The sequence below is a fragment of the Myotis davidii genome, unplaced genomic scaffold (assembly GCF_000327345.1).
Source record: "Myotis davidii unplaced genomic scaffold, ASM32734v1 scaffold545, whole genome shotgun sequence".
Taxonomy (NCBI): domain Eukaryota; kingdom Metazoa; phylum Chordata; class Mammalia; order Chiroptera; family Vespertilionidae; genus Myotis; species Myotis davidii.
The window spans coordinates 726,095-744,416 of record NW_006296634.1 but is presented as its reverse complement, the minus strand read 5'-3'; the positions used below and the strand labels follow the sequence as shown (position 1 = coordinate 744,416).

At 37.6% G+C, this 18,322-nt stretch overlaps 1 long non-coding RNA gene across 2 annotated transcripts in view; it reads right to left on the bottom strand.

Annotated features, from left to right (window-relative positions):
* Positions 1-5,654: 5,654 nt before the first annotated feature.
* The window catches only part of LOC107184458, a 35,354-nt gene continuing 22,686 nt past the window's right edge, over positions 5,655-18,322 (bottom strand). For both annotated transcript variants that reach the window (XR_001515310.1, XR_001515309.1), the window contains exon 4: positions 5,655-5,789. This is a non-coding gene — a long non-coding RNA (uncharacterized LOC107184458). The remainder of the gene's footprint in view (positions 5,790-18,322) is intronic.

Genomic DNA, 18,322 nt, shown 5'->3' with positions numbered 1-18,322 from the left:
CCAGCCCCAGCAGGTCCAGGGGTCCCCAAAGGTGTGGACGGAGTCGGCGAAGAAGGAATGAATGGCACAGAGGCAGTGTTCAGTTCATCAGTATAGTTGGGTTCTCTTGTCAGGATCTCCAGCCAGGTTCTGTAGCCATGTTCCCTCGCTAGGTCCTCCAGCCAGGTTCTGTCCAGGTTCTCCAGCCAGGTTCAGTCACCAGGTTCTAGTCAGGTTCTCTTGCCATATTCTATCCAGGTTCTGTAGCCAGGTTCTGTCTCTAGGATATTCAGCCAGGTTCTCTCGCTAGGTTCTGTCTCTAGGTTCTGTGGCCAGTTTCTGTCCAGGATCTTTTGCCATGTTCTGTCTCTAGGTTCTTCTCTAGGTTCTGTGTCTAGGGTCTAGGTTCTGTGTCACTGTTAAATCTTTATATTATTTTCAATTTTTTTTCTAATTTAAACAATGTTACAATGGTTAAGCTTGAGAGCTATAGAACTATCTATATATATAAAAGCCTAAGGGACCGAATAACTGGAAAGACCAGTTGACCAGTTGCTATGACATGCACTGACCACCAGGGGGCAGATGCTCAATGTAGGAGCTGCCCCTGGTGGTCAGTGCACTCCCACAGCAAACCTCCCACGGCCAGCCAACCTTCTGTAGTCCCTCCCCACTGCCCACCCTCATCGGCTGGTGTGGGGAGGGGCCATGGGAAGTTGGCCACCGGCCCAATGGGGACTGAGCAAGACAGCCCCAATTGCCAGCCAGTTCAAGGAACCCCACTCGTGCACGAATTCACGCATCGGGCCTCTAGTATTTCCTATAAGCAAATCTCAGTTCTGTTGTTTACTAGCTGTGAAGCTTTGAGTAAATTACTTATCTTTCTATGCCTCAATTTTTTCAGGTCAGGCATAATAGTATTCATAGGATTGTTGTGAATATTAAATGAGATGTTTTTGAAAGAACTTACACTGGTGCCTAGCACAGAGTAAGCATTCAACAAATATTAGTTATTTGTATAATTTTTATGCATTAAGCTTTTTCCATTTGGGGGGATCTAATCTTGTATAAAAATAACAGTTCACTATTAAGGCGATACTGATATTTTGAGATATAAGAATGCATAATGTAGAGATAAGAAGGGCAATATTCTGAACAATGACATCAATGGTTTTATAATCCTTGCTTATTTAATTTAAAAAAAGTGTACAGGAATTCCTGTAATAAACAAAACACATATCCTATTATCCTAAAGTATACCACCAGGTGGCAGCATAAGCAATTAATAGGCAATATTAATTTAAACAGGTGATTTTCAAACAAATTTACAAAAATCCCAAAATAGAAAGAGGGTTCTTTTTTGTTGTTAATCCTCACCCAAGGATAGTTTCTCCATTGATCTTTTTAGAGAGAGTATAAGGGGGAGGGAGAGACAGAGAGAGAAACATTCATAGGAGAGAAATGAGACAGAATCAAATCTTGACTGGGATTGAACCCGCAGCCCTTCAGTAGTGTAATATTACTACACTAGCTGACGCCCTAACCACAGAGCTAAACCAGTTAGGGCAGAAAGAGGGTTCTTTGCAAAGAAGTGTGAGAGGGAAATGGAGGTGGGGGAGGCACTAAAGAGTAAAGGGATGATAGATGGTGATGGAAAGAGACATGACTTAGGGTAGTAAACACACAATACAACATACAGATGATGTATTATAGAATTGTACACCTTAAACCTATATAACTTTATTAACCAATGTAATTCCAATAAATTAAATAAAAATAAGAAGTGCAATAAAAGAAAAGAAGTGTGGTCACAGCAAGCCCATTAAATCTATGGTTGGTGAATCAGTTGAGTTACATCTGTCTTGCTATGTGTTGGGTGGCCAAACATCTCTAAATTGGTTCCCCTTTCCTCTGACCCCATATCCACCCAGATTAAAATCCATTTTCTCCTTTAGCCTTTCCCATCTCAGGAAATGGCACTACTACCATCCACCTAATTGCTTAAGGCATAAACTAAAAGCCACTCTATTATAGGGTGTGGAGCTTTTTGTTTTTTTTCTTGTTTTTTATTTTTATTTAAAAAAATGTGGTCTGTATGACATCAATTCTTTTGTGATTTATTGAGACTGGCTTCTCAGTGAAATTTTTAAGTTTTCCATGTGCACTTGTGAATATGTGCTCTCATTTAGGTGAAGAGTTCCGGCGACATCCATGGAATCACGCTTGTTAACTGTGCTGTTCGTATTTTCCATATCCTTATTAATATTTGTCAGACTTCTGTTTCTGTAGGAAATGTGGTTAAAAAAATCTCCCTCTGTAATAAAAGATTTGTTAACTTAGTGCAATTCTGTCAATGGCATTTTGTTTTACATCTATTGAAGATGTAATGTAAGAGACATACAGACTCAGAATTGCTATATCTCCTTGGTAAGTTACTTATTATTTGTTAAAATTTTTATCCCTGCTGTGGCTGGTGTGGTTCAGCTGGTTGGGTGCTGTCCTGTGCACCAAAAGGTTGCCAGTTTGATTTCCGGTCAGGGTACAAGTCCATGTCTGGCTTGCAGGATCCATCCCCAGTGGAGGACATGCAGGAAGCAGCTGATTGATGCTTTGCTCTCACATCAATGTCTCTCTCTCTCTCTCTCTCTCTCTCTCTCAAAATCAATTAAAAATATTTTTAAAAAACCTTTATTCCTAACAATACTTTTAACATTAAGGTCTATTTTGTCTGGCACTAATATTACTACACTTGCATTTTGGGGGCTATTTCTGGCCATCATTTATTTTCCATTCATTTCCTTTCAACCTTTGTATGACTTTATGTTCTAACTATGTTTATGTTAGACAGTATATAGCTAGATATTTTCTTATTATCTAATCTGATTTTAACCAACAAGTTAAATCTATTTATATGTTAAAATTACTAACATATTTGGACCTATTTCTACAATTCTGTGTTGTTGTTTGTGTGTGTGTGTGTGTGTGTATGTGTGTGTGTGTGTGTGTGTGTTTAATCCTCACCCGAGGATATTTTTTCATTGATTTTTTAGAGAGAGTGGAAGCCACAACCGAGGTACATGCCCTTGACCGGAATCAAAGCCAGTGTGCTTCGGTCTGCAGGCCAAGGGTCTATACACTGAGTCAAACCGGCTAGGGCTCTATATGTTTTGTTTTTTATTTATAATGCGTTTTCTCTGATTCTCCTCCCCACTCCCCACCCCCTCCACCCCCAAATACATACTCTCCCTTGCATGCCTTTTATAGGATTGATCTGGCTTTATTTATTCCTCTTTAATTTTATTGGCTATAATTCTATGGTCTTGATAATTACCTATACCTTTTTAACATGTTCATGAGAAAGTATAAAGTAAGTTATCTTATTTTCATCCTGCATAATCAAGGGCCTTAGAAGGCTTTACTTCCAATCACCCTCCCTCCTATGTTGCTCATTGTTGTAATCTAGTATTTTAGTTTAAACTTCTCACATTTTATTCCCTAGATTAAAATCCTTCAGTAGCTTCACCTTAGGCAAAATAATATCTAAACCCTTTGCCATAGTGTATAACACTTACCATGGCCTGGTCCCTGCCTGCTTCTCCAATCTCCTCTTTGTCACTCTTCCCCATTGCTCACTGCCCTCCAGCTACAATCATCGTTCAGTTCCTGGAACAGGCTATGTTGGACACCAATTTCTTTCCCACCTCAAATCCTAGCCACAGACTTTCCCTTCTATTAATATGGCCTTCTATTCTTCCTGTTGCTGCTAGCTCTCTCTCACTCTTCTCAGCTTAAATAGAATATTCTCAAAGAAGTTTTCTCTTGCCACCCTATGTAGATTAGGTCCTCTCCATCCCATAATTTTCTGTACCAGCACTCTGTTTATTTCCGTCATGTACTTATCACAAGTCATAATTAATTACATATTAGAATGTGTTTCCTTATTTAGTGCCTGCCTCTCTGGACAGATTTGGCTCTATAAGAACATCAGTAGGAATGGAAAAGCAAAAAGAAACATTTTAAAAGAAGGATTTACAAATTTTTATATCAAACTAGATGAGAGAGCAAATAGAAGGAAAAGTTAAATGTAATTCTAAGGTCTCTCCTTTGGAAAACTGTAAGTATAGAGATAACACTTGACAGAAATAGAATAATTGGGAAAAGAATTCAATTTGAATAAAATTGAGGAGGAAAATTTACTTCTGCTTAGTAATATTAAGGCTAAAGTAACGGTGGTACATCCATGTGAAGATATGAGAGAAAATCAGAATTGGTGGTGAGACATGGGTTAGAGTCAGGATTAGAGATGTAGTTGTGGAAATAACTTACATATTTTTCATTCCTTATCAATTTAATATTCAATTTTTCATTGAGCCATTCCGAACCTTCTTTCTCCCCATTCATTCAACAAATATCATTCCTGGCTCTGTGCTAAATGCAAATATCTTTGCAATAGTTAGCTAAGATGGATGCTATTCCTGCCCTTGTGGAGCTTACAGAATAAAGAGAGAAAAAGACAATTAAATAAGCAGTTGCAATCGAGTATGATATAACCCTCCATATGAACTAAATAAGAGTGTCATTAAGAGCACATAGCAAGAGCACGTTCCAAGTTTATGGGGTCCAGTAAAGTTTTCTGGGGAAAGTAATGCTTTACTAAACCCAAAGGAGAATAAGGAGCTATTGGGGGGTTGGAGGGTGGGGGCAGGGGAGGAAAGAGGCTCCTTAAGTAGAGGAAACATGTATGCAAATTCTTTAAAGCAACAAAGAACACGGGTGATCAAATATTCCTACTTTTGCCAAGGAAATATTCTCTACCCAACACTTGCAAGAATTTTTAAGAAGTTGATTGAGGTATACTTTACAAACAGTAAAATTCACTCTTTTAAGGTGTAAAGTTCTATGAATTTTGACAAACTTATACAGTTTGTGATTGCAAAAATTTTAACCATTGCAAAAACTAAGATACATAGTATTTCTATTACGAAAAATAAAAATTTTAAAAAGCCTTCCTACCTCTTTGTACCTCCCCTTCCCTCAGCCATTCAGCAAGTGCTGATTGGATTTCTGTCCCTATAGTTTTCCCTTTTCCAAATGTCATATAAATGAATCATATAGTATGTTGTCTTTTGAACCTGGCTTCCTTCACAGAGCATAATGCTGTTGAGTCATTTATGGTGTTGCATGTATCAGTAGTTGTTCCTTTGTATGAGGAACAGTATTCCATTATATAGGTATGCCATAATTAGTTTCACCAGTTGATAGACACTTGGCACATTTCTAACTTTTAAAAAATATGGACAAAGCTGCTACAAAATTCCCATAGAGGTTTTTTGTCGGGGTAAGTCTTCATTTCTCTTAAATAAGAATGGGATTGTTGGGTCATAGTAAATGCATGTTTAATCTCATAGGAACTGCCAAGTGTTCCCCAAAGTGGCTGGACCATTTTGCATTCCCACCAGCAATGAATGCAATTTCCAGTTGTTCTCCATCATTACCAGCATTTGACAGGATCAGTTGCTGTTATTGTTTTTCATATGAGCCATTCTACTAGGTGTGCAGTGATATCTCATTGCTATTTTAATTTGCATTTTCCTAATGACCAATCATGTAACATCTTTTCAAGTACTTTCTTGCCATCTGTATATCTTCTTTTATAAAATGATCACATCTTTTGTCCATTTTTTTCTTTCTTGGATTGCTTGTTTTCTTAGAGTCTTTTACATATTTGGGTTACCAATACTTTATCAGATATGTGTCTTGCAAATGTTTTTTCCCAGTGTGTGGCTTGTTTTCTCATTTTCTTGAAGTGTCTGTCAAAGAACAGAATATTTTTATTTTGCAAAGTCTAATTTATTAATTTTTTTTCCTTTTCTGCCCAGCCTCTTAATCCTATTCCTTCTCATTCTTTTCTTTAAAAAAATATTTTTTATTAGTTTCAGAGAGGAAGGGAGAGGGAGAGATAGAAACATCAATAATGAGAGAGAATCATTGATCGGCTGCCTCCTGCAATGTACCCTACTGGGGATCAAGCCCACAACCCAAGCATGTGCCCTAACCGGGAATCGAACCGTGACCTCCTGGTTCATAGGTCGACGCTCAACCACTGAGCCTCGCCAGCTGGGCATCTTTTCTAGCATAGTCTCCTTTCTCTGCTTTCAATTATGCAAAAGTTTCCCACTTTTTGCAAAGATCCCCACTTGCACTTACTGCTCCTTCCTCCATTGTTACTACCCTTCTTTTCCCTGCCACACATTTAGAATGAATGTTCTCTAGAAGCCACCATTTCTTTACTACTGAGTCATTCCTTGAAACCTGAAATTTTGCTTCCATCCACACCACACTACCAAAACTGACCTCTGGATGTCACCAAAAAACCTCTTTCGTGTGAATTCCAATAATACTTCTACTAGACTCTAATTCTCTACTTCCTTTTGGTATAACCCTTCCTTTCAAAAATTATTTTTTAACCTCTTACTTTCAACTCTCCCTAAAAGTTGATCTAAGGCTGTATAGTATTCCCTTAGGGATTAATTCAATTGCTATTTAATGTCATATAAACAAGAATTTCACTGCTGAATAATGTCAACTATTTTTTTGTTCTGAATTCAGACTAAAGCAGTAAAGATCAAATGGTTTTAAATTACTTATAGGTAACTAATTCTCTTAATTGAGTTGAATATCACCATTTGTGTTTTCAATGACTTCATTGTCTTTAAAAAAACTACACACACACACATACACACACACACACACACACGCTGCCTAATGACGTTTTAGTCAATGATGGGCAGCATTTAAGACAGTGGTATCATAAGATTATAAGGAAGCTGAAAATTTTCTATTGCCTAGTGATGAAGCCACATAAGATCTTAGCACAATCTACAATGCATAATACTTGATAAGGTGTACAAGGTGTTTGTGTTTGGGGTTTGTTTTTTGTTTTGTTTTTTGCTGTGTTAATCCTCACCTGAGGATAGTTTTCCATTAATTTTTAGAGAGAGTGGAAGGGAGGGAGGGGGAGAGAGAAAGAAACAACCACATGACAGGGATCAAGCCTGCACTGGAGGTACATGCCCTTGACCAGAATTGAACCTGAGACCCTTCAGTCCACTGGCCGATGCTCTATCCACTGAGCAAAACCAGCTAGGGTGTGTTTTGTTTTAAGCTAAGTAAGTATTAATACAAAAGAGTAGGAAGGTTTTTTTACTGTTATTATTTATTGTTGTTTGCTTGTTTTGTTAATCCTCACTCCAGAATATTTTTTCCAGGTTGCCTCCAGCACGTGGCCCAGGCTGGAGATCAAACCTGTAACCCACATAACATACCCTTGACTGGGAATCAAACCTGAGACCCTTCAGTGGGCAGGACTGACACTCTAACCACTTAATAACACTGCCCAGGGCTAGAAAGTTTTTTTAAAAGTTAAAAGTTGCCCTGGTGTGGCTCAGTTGGTTGGAGTGTCCTTTCATAGGCCAAAAAGTGGCAGGTTCAAGGTTCAATTCCTGGTCAGGGCACATACCCAGGTTTTGGGTTTGAGTTTCAATCCCTGATCAAGGCATGTACAGAAGGCAACCAACTGATCAATGTTTCTCTCTCACATCAATGTTTCCTCTCTCTCTCTCTCTTCCTCTCTCTAAAATAAATTTTTAAAAAGTTAAAAGTTTATAAAGTAAAAAGTCACAGTAAGCTAAGATTATTTATGCTTTTTAGCTTAATAATAACTTCATTGAATTTATCGGGGTGACATTGGTTAATAAAATTATGTAGGTTTCAGGTGTACCATTCTATAATACATCTGTATATTGTACTGTGTGCTCACCACCCCAAGTCAAGTCTCTTTCCATCACCATTTATCGCCCCTATGTCCTCTTCTACTTCCTCCCTACCCCCTTTCCTCTGGTAATTGCTATAATGTTTCTATCAGGTTTTTTGTTTGGTTGTTTTTGCTTAATCCCTTCAGTTAATATTACTTACTACTGAAGAAAGATAACATTTTTTATAAATGTACTGTAGCTTAAGTGTGCAGTATTTATAAAGTCTATAATCAAGTACAGCAAGCATGTCAAACTCAAAGGCTAACACTGGCCACATAAACAAGGTTTAAGTTTATGTGGGCCACAAAAAAATAAAAGCTTCAATTTTCTTAGAAATGTAGGTTTATTTCGATAGAGACATGCTGGATACAAAGGGCTGAAATAAATGAGTAATCGTTAACATAAAATAATAAAATATTTTAATAAATCTTGAACATTAACTTATCAGATACTGAATAACTGCACAAATTAATAAGCGTAATGCAAATAAACCTATTTTCTTGTCCTCCGAAAGCAAAATAATTCCTGTTGCGCACACCAAACAGGAGCTCAGTCCGCAGGCCGATGCTCTATCCACTGAGCCAAACTGGTCAGGGCTAAACCTATTTTTCTTGTCCTCCGAAAGCGAAGTATTTCCTTATGCACACACCAAACAAGTCAGTCCTAGACTAATGACATGGCAATCGGCTGTTAAAATATTCACTGCTAGTATTAGTGGAGAGAAATAGTGCGCCTGCACGTAAGGTGCATAAGGGAAATGAATGCAACACGATTATAGTAATCAGTCATTAGCGAATGTTGTAGTTCATTATTAATAATTATGTATAACAGGATATTGTAAAAATTAAGTTGCAAAATGTTTATTGAAATGTTTCTGACATACCATGATATTGGCTGGGCAGCAAAAATATTGTTTGTGGGCCGCATGCGGCCCATGAGCCATGAGTTTGACATGCTCGATATACAGTAATGTCCTAGGCCAGTTCTACAAGCTTCATTTATGGTAAGTGTCCTATACAGGTGTATCATTTTTTATTTTTTATACCATATTTTTACTGTACCCTTTACAGTTGCCTGCAGTATTCAGTTCAGTAACATACTGCACAGGCTTGTAGCCTAGGAGCAATAGGCTATACCACATACTAGTAGTCTAGGTATGTAGTAGGCTATGACATCTAGGTTTGTGTAAGTGCATTCGATGATGTTTGCACAGTTCTCAGAAGGCATCTCTGTTGTTCAGCAACACATGAGTGTATTCCCAATGACATAAATTGCAGCATGACCAATAGCTAATTTTTATTATAAATTCTGAATTAATAGAGTCCAAATGAATGAAATTTCCGCTAGCTTTTTCATTATATTATATGTCTATACATATCATATACTATATTGAGAAAAAAATACAATCCATGGGCAATTTCCTAGGCCAGGGAGAAAAGTAATTACTAGAATCAAAGGTTGTTTCTAATATTTTTTAGGTAGAGAAGCTGAAATACACTGAAATCGATTTTCCCCCTAAAGTAAAACCATAAAGAGGAACAGCAAAGGAGTTTCAGTTTTGATCTTGCCTCATTGGAACCATTAATAGAAATAGTTTCATTCTTCTCAGATATTCCCCCTAACCACCACCCTTTTCCTCTCTATTTGCCTTCTCTTTCTTTTCCCCTTTTTATTTCCTCTAAATAGCATAATGACCAAAGAACATGACTGAATTAAATAATTTCTCTCAACTCTAGGTCAAGGTCATTCCTTCTTATTATCCCATCCATCTCTTCTGCTGGCTTCCCTTTACCTTCTAGAAAGTCTGCTTTTAGGTAGACGGTTCCTGCTTCTTCTTGGACAGAGCAAAACAGAGCCATGGCTGCAATTTTCCTGAAATGTCCTAAGGCCAGACTAGGGGAATCAGTGCCCTGAAGTCTTCTGTGTCTCTATCATGACGCTATCAGTGCATTCTGAGCACACTAGGAGGCAGCGCGATATAGTAGAACCAGCTTTGGAGTTAGCAAGACCCCAATGCAAATCAATTCTGACCACCACTTACCAGCTTTTTGGCCAGAAAGTCAACAAATACTCTGAACACGCTTCCTCGTCTGTGAGACAGAGATAATAATGTCTACTTTAACAGGAAACACGAGGAAACAATCTGCTACTTAGTAATCCTTAACACATCTTGGTCCATTCCTCCCCTTTTCCACGATAATGATTCTTTTAGTAGAAAACAACTCTTTAAAATGTCACCTCTTTCTTCATGTACCCATGTAAGGCCAATCCCTTGGGACTTTCCAAAGGAGGCACTGACACGATAGTGGGATAAGGGAATATACTGCTTCCTGAATATATTTGTGTCTTAACAAGGACTTTCAAGATTTAAATTTATGATGTGGCAAGGGCAGTGCTAGTGTTGATTTCTATATTATGTTCTGGGAAATCTAAACATTCTCTGAGGCATCTTAAGAAGTTTCTGAAAGCATGATAATGGGAGACATGTTTCATTCCTGCCTGCTCTGTGGAGTACAGACCCCACGTTGACAATACACACATCAGTCATTAGCATTCAATTATACTATTTTACATAGAAAAAGCATACAGGGTTCTATGAAGATCACAAGTCTATAGATAAAGTCATTCCATACAGCGTTTTCTTTGTCTTGAAATATTGTACATATGAAATAAGTTAAACATTATCTTTAATTTTAAACTATTTTTGTCAGATTACCAGTATACAAGATCTTTGACTGAGCAATTATATTCCTAGGAGTCTTTCCTAAAATATACTTACATGTGTATACAAATATGTAGAAGAAACATAATTTTTGCAGCTTATTTGTACTAACAAAGACCAGAAACAATTGGTTAAGTATTATAAAGTAGTCATACAATGGAATACTATGAGCCCATTAAATAATAAGCTCTTATTAATTAAATAGCAACCATATACCCAAAATCTTATTAAGTGCTGAAGAAGAATAAAAAGTATAAGCCATGGTTCTTATCCTGGAGGAGCTTATGACCTGGTTAGAAAGGACCAAAGGTGCACAGATCTCTGGCTTTAAATTGTCTTCTATGAGAGTTGACTTTTTTATTTGTGTTCTTGAAAAATAATCTTCTAGTCTAGGAGTCAGCAAACTATAGCCCATGAGCCAAATACAACTCCCTGCCTATTTTTATAAATAAAATTTTACCCATCACAGCCATGCCCATTTATTTACCTATTGTCAATGGCTACTTTCCTGATACATAGTTGAATAGTTGTAACAGAGACCATTTGGCCCACAAAGGCAAAAAAATTTACTAACTGGCTCTTTTCTGAAAAAGTTTGTCAACTCATTGTAGGCCTTTAAAAATCACCTTAAAAAAGATTTGCAATCAAGCTTGGTGGTTTTAAAATATGTCCATAAATTCTTTAATACACCTTCCCTTTAAATATGAAGCTTAATTCTCCCCTCTTTGAGTGTGTACTGAATTTAGTAACTTCTAACAAATACAGTATGGCGTAAATAAAGATGTATGACTTCTGAGACCAGATCCTAAAAGATGTTATAGCTTTCAACTTGGTCTCTCTCAGATCTCTTGCTGGGAGAAGGCAATTACTATGTTGTGAGGACACTCAGGTAGTCCTATGGCAAGGTCCATGTGGCAAGGAACTGAGACCTCCTGCCAAGAGCTAGCAAGGAACTAAGGCTTTCTACTAGAGCCATGTGAACAAACCATCTTGGAAGGATGCTTCAACTCTAGTTAAGCCAACATCTTGACTGCAGTCTCATGGGAAAACCTAAGACTGAACTACCCAGTTAAACCACTCCTTAATTCTTGACCCACAGAAACTGTGAACAATATCTGTTGTTTTCAACTGCTAAATTGTAGGGTAATTCATTATTCAGCAACAGACAACTGACCACAAAGCCAAAAGCTACAGCTGCTCTAGAGCAATAGGTCCATAAAACATTTTCTTAAAGGGCCAGACAGTCAATATTTTAGGCTTTTGGACCATATGGTCTCAACCCAACTCTGCTGTTGTAGCAGGAAAGTAGCCATGCACAATAGGTCAATAAAACTTTCTTTACAAAACATGCAGCAGGACTGTAGGCCATAGTTTGCCAACCTCTGCTCTAGAGAAACTAATTTTAATGGTATTAAGCAATGATTAGAAAGGAGTGATAGATGCTGGGGGATTTCTCAGCTTAATTATGTAAAGCCAACTATTAAGGAAATCCCTAATTAGAAAAAGGTATGTGTAAAATACCCTTTTTATCTTTCCCTGAAGTTTTTGCTAAGAAGAGGAGAGAAATTAAATATTTGGAAGATTGACGGGACTTCTTCCCCTAATAAATCTAATAGAATGAGGACTGAGCCCCAACCAGATAAAAGAATGAGAAAACTGAAAATAGGAGGAAACTGCTCTTAGGGTCTTTTTTTAAAATAGATTTTTTATTGATTTCAGAGAGGGAGAAGGAGAGATAGAACATCAATGATGAGAATCACCAACCAGCTGCCTCCCTGCACTCACCCCGACTGGGGACTGAGCCCACAACCCAGGCATGTGCTCTTGACTGGAAATGAACCTGGCCCTTCAGTCCGTAGGCCTACACTCTATCCACTGAGCCAAACCGGCTAGGGCTTAGGGTCTTTTTACCAAACTGCTAAAACTTTTAGCACTAGTGCCAAAACTGATATTTTTAAACATGCAAAGCAAGCTTAAGAATGGAAGGAAGATAATCTCCCATTAACACCTGGGAATAGAAGAAGGAATTAAAATGTAGTTGATCACTATTAGTAGAAATTATAAAGGGACCCAAGCTGTAAGTCTATTTCATAACATTTTGCTCTAAGTGTATCATGTTTTCTTTGTGGTCCTTAGAAGTTAGTAATTGTTCTTATCTATGAATTTACTAAACATATTGTTATGAAAAAAAACAAACTCATAACATGCTGTTAGAAGAAAGCCTGACTAGATCTTACCATTATAGTCAGAAGTCAATATTTTTATTAGCAACTCCTCAAACTGTAGACTTACCATGCAGCCATGTATTGATGTAAGAAATGTCTAAATCTATAGATAACTTTTATGAGTTTATTTGAGCCAATTTGATTACAATTTTCAGGAAGCAAAATCTTAAAAGATTGAGAAAATGCTCCAAAAAATGCAGTTTTGCAGCTTATTTTATACAGTAAAATAAAAGGACAAGAAGAGCAGCGGTTCTCAACCTGTGGGTCGCGACCCCTTTGGGGGTCGAACGACCCTTTCACAGGGGTCGCCTAAGACCATCGAGAACACATATATAATTACATATTGTTTTTGTGATTAATCACTATGCTTTAATTATGTTCAATTTGTAACAATGAAAATACATCCTGCATATCAGATATTTACATGACGATTCATAACAGTAGCAAAATTACAGTTATGAAGTAGCAACGAAAATAATTTTATGGTTGGGGGTCACCACAACATGAGGAACTGTATTAAAGGATAGCAGCATTAGGAAGGTTGAGAACCACTGAGTAAGAGGGTTACATGAAATCCATTGGTGATAGATTAAGGAGGCGGGAGAAAGTAAAAGAGGAGGGAATCTCTGGGATTGGATAAAAAGCAAAACAGAGAGACACATACTTCTTTCACATTGATGGGTACAGGGTAGTTAACAATTAACATTTACAGCATATAGAGATGGTATGTGAAAACAAGATAACAGTGAGGGGTTCTGTGGTTTGTACTCTGGTGCAATGGCTGTGCCCTGAGGGGTTTGGAAAAGGAGATTTCTCTGACATTTCAAAAATATGTTATCTTAGATGCAAAAGGCAATAAACAGGCTCACTTAAGTAAAGACTGACCTTTGTTAAGGAAGTTGCATGCCTAGGACATGCCTACCCATCATTTTTATGTTCAGACCATCCTATGAGGTTAGTTTCCATCTCTGAGTTTGTAAGACCCATCATGCAGGCCTCCTGTGAGCTTAGTATGTGGCTCCTTTTTCATTCACATGTGCAACCTCAGACCTATTATAGTCATAGCTAATATTTACTGAATACCTACTAAACACCAGGCATATTATATGCATTATTTCATTTAATCCTCCTAGTTACCCTATGAGGTCAGTATTAGTATTATCCCAATATTAGGGATGAGAAAACAAGTGAAAAACACTATTACAAAACACAAGAGCAACAATCATTTGTTACTATCCAGTGGAATAGCATTGATGGGGGAGGGGGGCTGAAATCAACACATAAGGAAAAAGCTAATCACAGAAAAATTAAATATCCTTAAAACTTTTCATAAAGTACAGTTCTATAGACATAGCTTTGTAAGGAAACACCACATTCACATCTCTCTTCTGATGCTCTGGAATACATCCTCATTTTGGGGAATGGCTCAGCTTTACCTTAAAAATTTAAATTTTTTCCTTCCTTTCTCTCCTTTCCACCCTCCCTCTCATTGTGCATAGTTGAATATACATTACTTAAAAATACTTCTGATGTTATTGTAATGCAAACCTAGGATAGAACAGAAACATTAAGGCAACCCAAAGTAAAGACCATTCATAAATCCTCTTTTATAAATACAGCATAGGCATAAGTAACTCAAAGATAATTTTGGCATGTCTCTGTCATGGTATGCACACATTTTTCTAAGCAAGCCATCTCACCCTGTCCTGTGAGTGGTGGACATGATTCAAACATAAGAACCTCTGTCATAAGAGGAGCAAATTTCTCTTTTTTCCTAGTTGTCTAAAGTCAGTACAAGAATTGAGGGGCTCTTGGAGATCACAGATGACAGATCTTGGCTAGCTGGGATCTAGAAATGTAGGAGATGTGAGACACAGCAACAAAAGGACAGGAAAGGAAAATTAAGAGTGCTCTGCCGGGGAACTGATTTCAGAGAAAGAAGTCAAAGAATGAAGGTGGAATGAGGAAAGCTCTCTGCAAAAGCCTGCATGTTCTCAGTTCTCGTTATAATAAGTCAAATTCAAGAAAGAGCTTGTTCACAAACAGAATCATCATAAGGTTATAAAAAAAGGAAAAAAGGAGAGATTCAAACAGAGCCAGAACTAGGGTAAGATGAGTAACATACTCTCCATTGGGCACCAAATTTAATAGGTGCCCCAAACAAAAAAAAAAAATCTCTCAGTAATCAAGAAAAATAATATTTTAATACAGTGGTTTAAGAAAAACACACAAAAAAAACTATAACCATCCACCTGCTTTGCAAATAAAGTTTCAATGGAGTCAGGGTCAGGTTTAGAGTGAAGTGACTAAGGCAGGGTTGTACAACTGCAGGACAGAATTCTGTATTTAAAATTTTAACTTTTTCATCATAGATTATTTTGCACTCATTTTTAATTTAAAAAATATTACATTAAAACATTATCTTGATTACTGAGTGTTTTGGCTCCCCTTAAGTTTTATGTCTCACTCACTGTACCCTAGTCCTGGCCTGGGCTGAAAGAGAAGAGAGAAGGCAAGAAGAGATACTCAGTGGTTTAAAGACTTATATGCAGGGAGTTGGGGTCAAAACCTAAAGCAGAAAAGTTGGCAATTCCATTTTATCCTGCTCTATGCATTCTGTGCCCTGGGCGCCCTCATGCCAGTGAAGGCCGTTCTTTCATTGAGCGCCTTCCCTTGCCTTGGCAGCTGCACTCACTTTTATATGCAGGTTCTGGAATGCTGGGAGCTGTATGGCAGCCAACATCTCTCCTCTCCCTTCTCAAACATGACGTTCTCTGTAATTCAGTTACAGACACCTCTTTAGCCTTTTCACCCAGGGAGCCTGATCAAGGAACCTAAGAACTATAAGCCTCATTTGCCTTCTCTTGGTATGCAAGTGAATTTGCATATATCTTGTGTCCATTTGCATTCCCCTCACATGGAGTATTTAGAATAAAAACAACATTCATGAATCAAAATGAAGCTTGTTCCATTCTTTTTCTGTCAAAGTATGGTGTAAGTAAAAGGATACTGCAGTGTGAGAAAAGAGCTGAAATTATATTTGCCAGGGTTATGTGTAGTTTTAAAGACAAGCTAATTTGGTGGCATTTACCACCACAAAAATTGGCATTTAATATTTATAGGTTTAGCGTTGCAGAATATAATCACTCATGACTGAAAGAGCCAGTCCCTTCCTCTACTATTCCTGTAGAAATTAGAGCAAAGAGCTCCTGAAAGCTGAAATGGCCCTCTTTTCCTTCTTCAAGCCACCACTTAAAGGGTGGAAGTCTGATGGTTCCAGTTAACTGATTTCTCCATTTGAAGTGAAATGAATAAGTGGAAGAACCTATAAAAAGGGAGAAGAGGAAGGAATGTTTCTCCTCATCCTCCCTCAGCCCCTTTGGGAGCTGAAAGAACTAAGAAAGGAAAGGAGTAGTCTGCTATGAACACTGCACAGAATTTCATCTAAAGGAACAAATAGCAGACAGTAGGCTGGCCCCAAACGAGATGCAATCCAAAATGATGGAAACTGATACTGTGAATAGCAAGAGCAAGTTCATTATAGAATTGCTTTAAAGAGTAGAACAGTTAAGTAAGAATATGTCAACATAACTCCAGCACTAAAACCAGAGGGTGTGTGAGACAGGGATTACTTTTGTATTATAATACAAGTGAAATTAATTCGTGTATTATTTTTCATATGAACAACTGTAAACCTACCTTTCCTCCACTCTGTATAACATACAATTTAGCATTTTATCCTTTTAAGGTGTACAATTCAATGGTATTAAGTACATTTTACAACGTTGTGCAACCATCACCACCATCTAGTTTCAGAACTGTTTCATCACCCCCCAAAAAAACCTTGTACCCATTAAGCAGTCATTTCCTATTCCCTCCTTTCCCTCTCCCCTGGCAACCATTAGTCTGCTTTCTGTCTATTAAGCTATAGAGACTGACTTACCTCAATATCCAGATTTGCCTTTTCTAGATATTTCATATAAATAGAATGATATAATATTTGGGCTTTTATGCCTGGTTTCTTTCACTTAGCATAATGTTCTCAAGCTTTATCCATGTTGTAGCATGTACTAGTACCTCACTTCATGACTGAATAATATTCATCATATGGATGTACCAAATTTGTTTATCCATTCATCTTTTGGTGGATATTTGAGTTGTCTGCTATTTACATTTGTGTACAGTTGTTGTCTGAACATCTGTTTTCAATTATTTTGGAAATATATCCAGGAGTAGAATTACCAGATCATATGTAATTCTATATTTAACTTTTTTTTTTAACCCTCACTTGAGGATATTTTTTCCACTGGTTTTAGAGAGAGTGGAAGAGAGGGAGGGAGGGGAAAGAGAAAGAGAGAGAGAGACATCGATGTGAGAGCAACACATGAATTGGTTGCCTCCCGCACACGCCCCAACCAGGGACATGGATCAAAACCTGCAACCCGGGTATGTGCCCTTGATGGGGAATTGAACCTGAGACCCTTCGATCTGAGGCCTGATGCTCTAACCACTGAAAAAAATTGCAAGGGCTAGATTTAATTTCTTGAGGAACTGCCCAACAATTTTCTACAATGGGCTCACCCAGTTACATTCCTATCAGTAATATATGACAGTTCCAATATCTCCACATCCTCACCAACACTTTAATGGACATGATCAGTAAGTGGAACTTGACTTGAGAGGAACCTCAGCCTCGAATATTGGAGAAAAATATGAACTGAAATAATCCTGGATCTTTAAATTAGAGAAAATTAATCTCTCTTCTGCTAAGCAAGATAAATTTAGGTTGCCTTGAGAGGAAAAAAAATGCTCCTTTGTTTCAATCCAAAGCAGATAAAAGAACAAAATTCAGTAAAGGTACCACAATTAAAGAAAATCTACTGAGGAAATAGTAACTAAAATACTAGCAAATAAAATTCAACAGCATCTTAAACAAATTAAACACCAGACTAAGTGGAGTCACATTAGGAATGCAAGGATAGTTCAACATCGGAAAATTTATTGCAATAACTAACCATTTAAAAATTCAAAAGAAAAAAGTATATATGATCACCCCCCAAATTGATAGACTCCTTCAGCCAACAAATGTATGCTATGCTAGATTCTGGGGATATGGCAGGCAACAAAAATTGAAAAAATCTCTCCCCTAGAGAGCTTACATTTTAGTCAAGGTTGATATTTAATAAATAATTAAGCAAATAAATATATATCTGAAAAAATATAATATGCTGTGAAAAAATAAAGGGAGATAAAAATTATAAGGATAGAATAGTAATGCCAAAACCGGTTTGGCTCAGTGGATAGAACGTCAGCCTGCGGACTGAAAGGTCCCGGGTTCGATTCCGGTCAAGATATATATATATAAAAAGAAAAGTAATATAAGCTAACCTCTATTATAAAAAGACTAGAGGCCTAGTGCATGAAAATTCATGCACTGGATTGTGGGGGGTCCCTCGGCCTGGCCTGCCCCCTCTCACAATCTGGGAGCTCTCAGGGGTGGGAGGCAGCCCGGCAATCAGGGGAAGGCGACGCCCCATCACACCTCTGCTGCTGCCATTGCTGGCAGTGCAAATCTCGGCCGG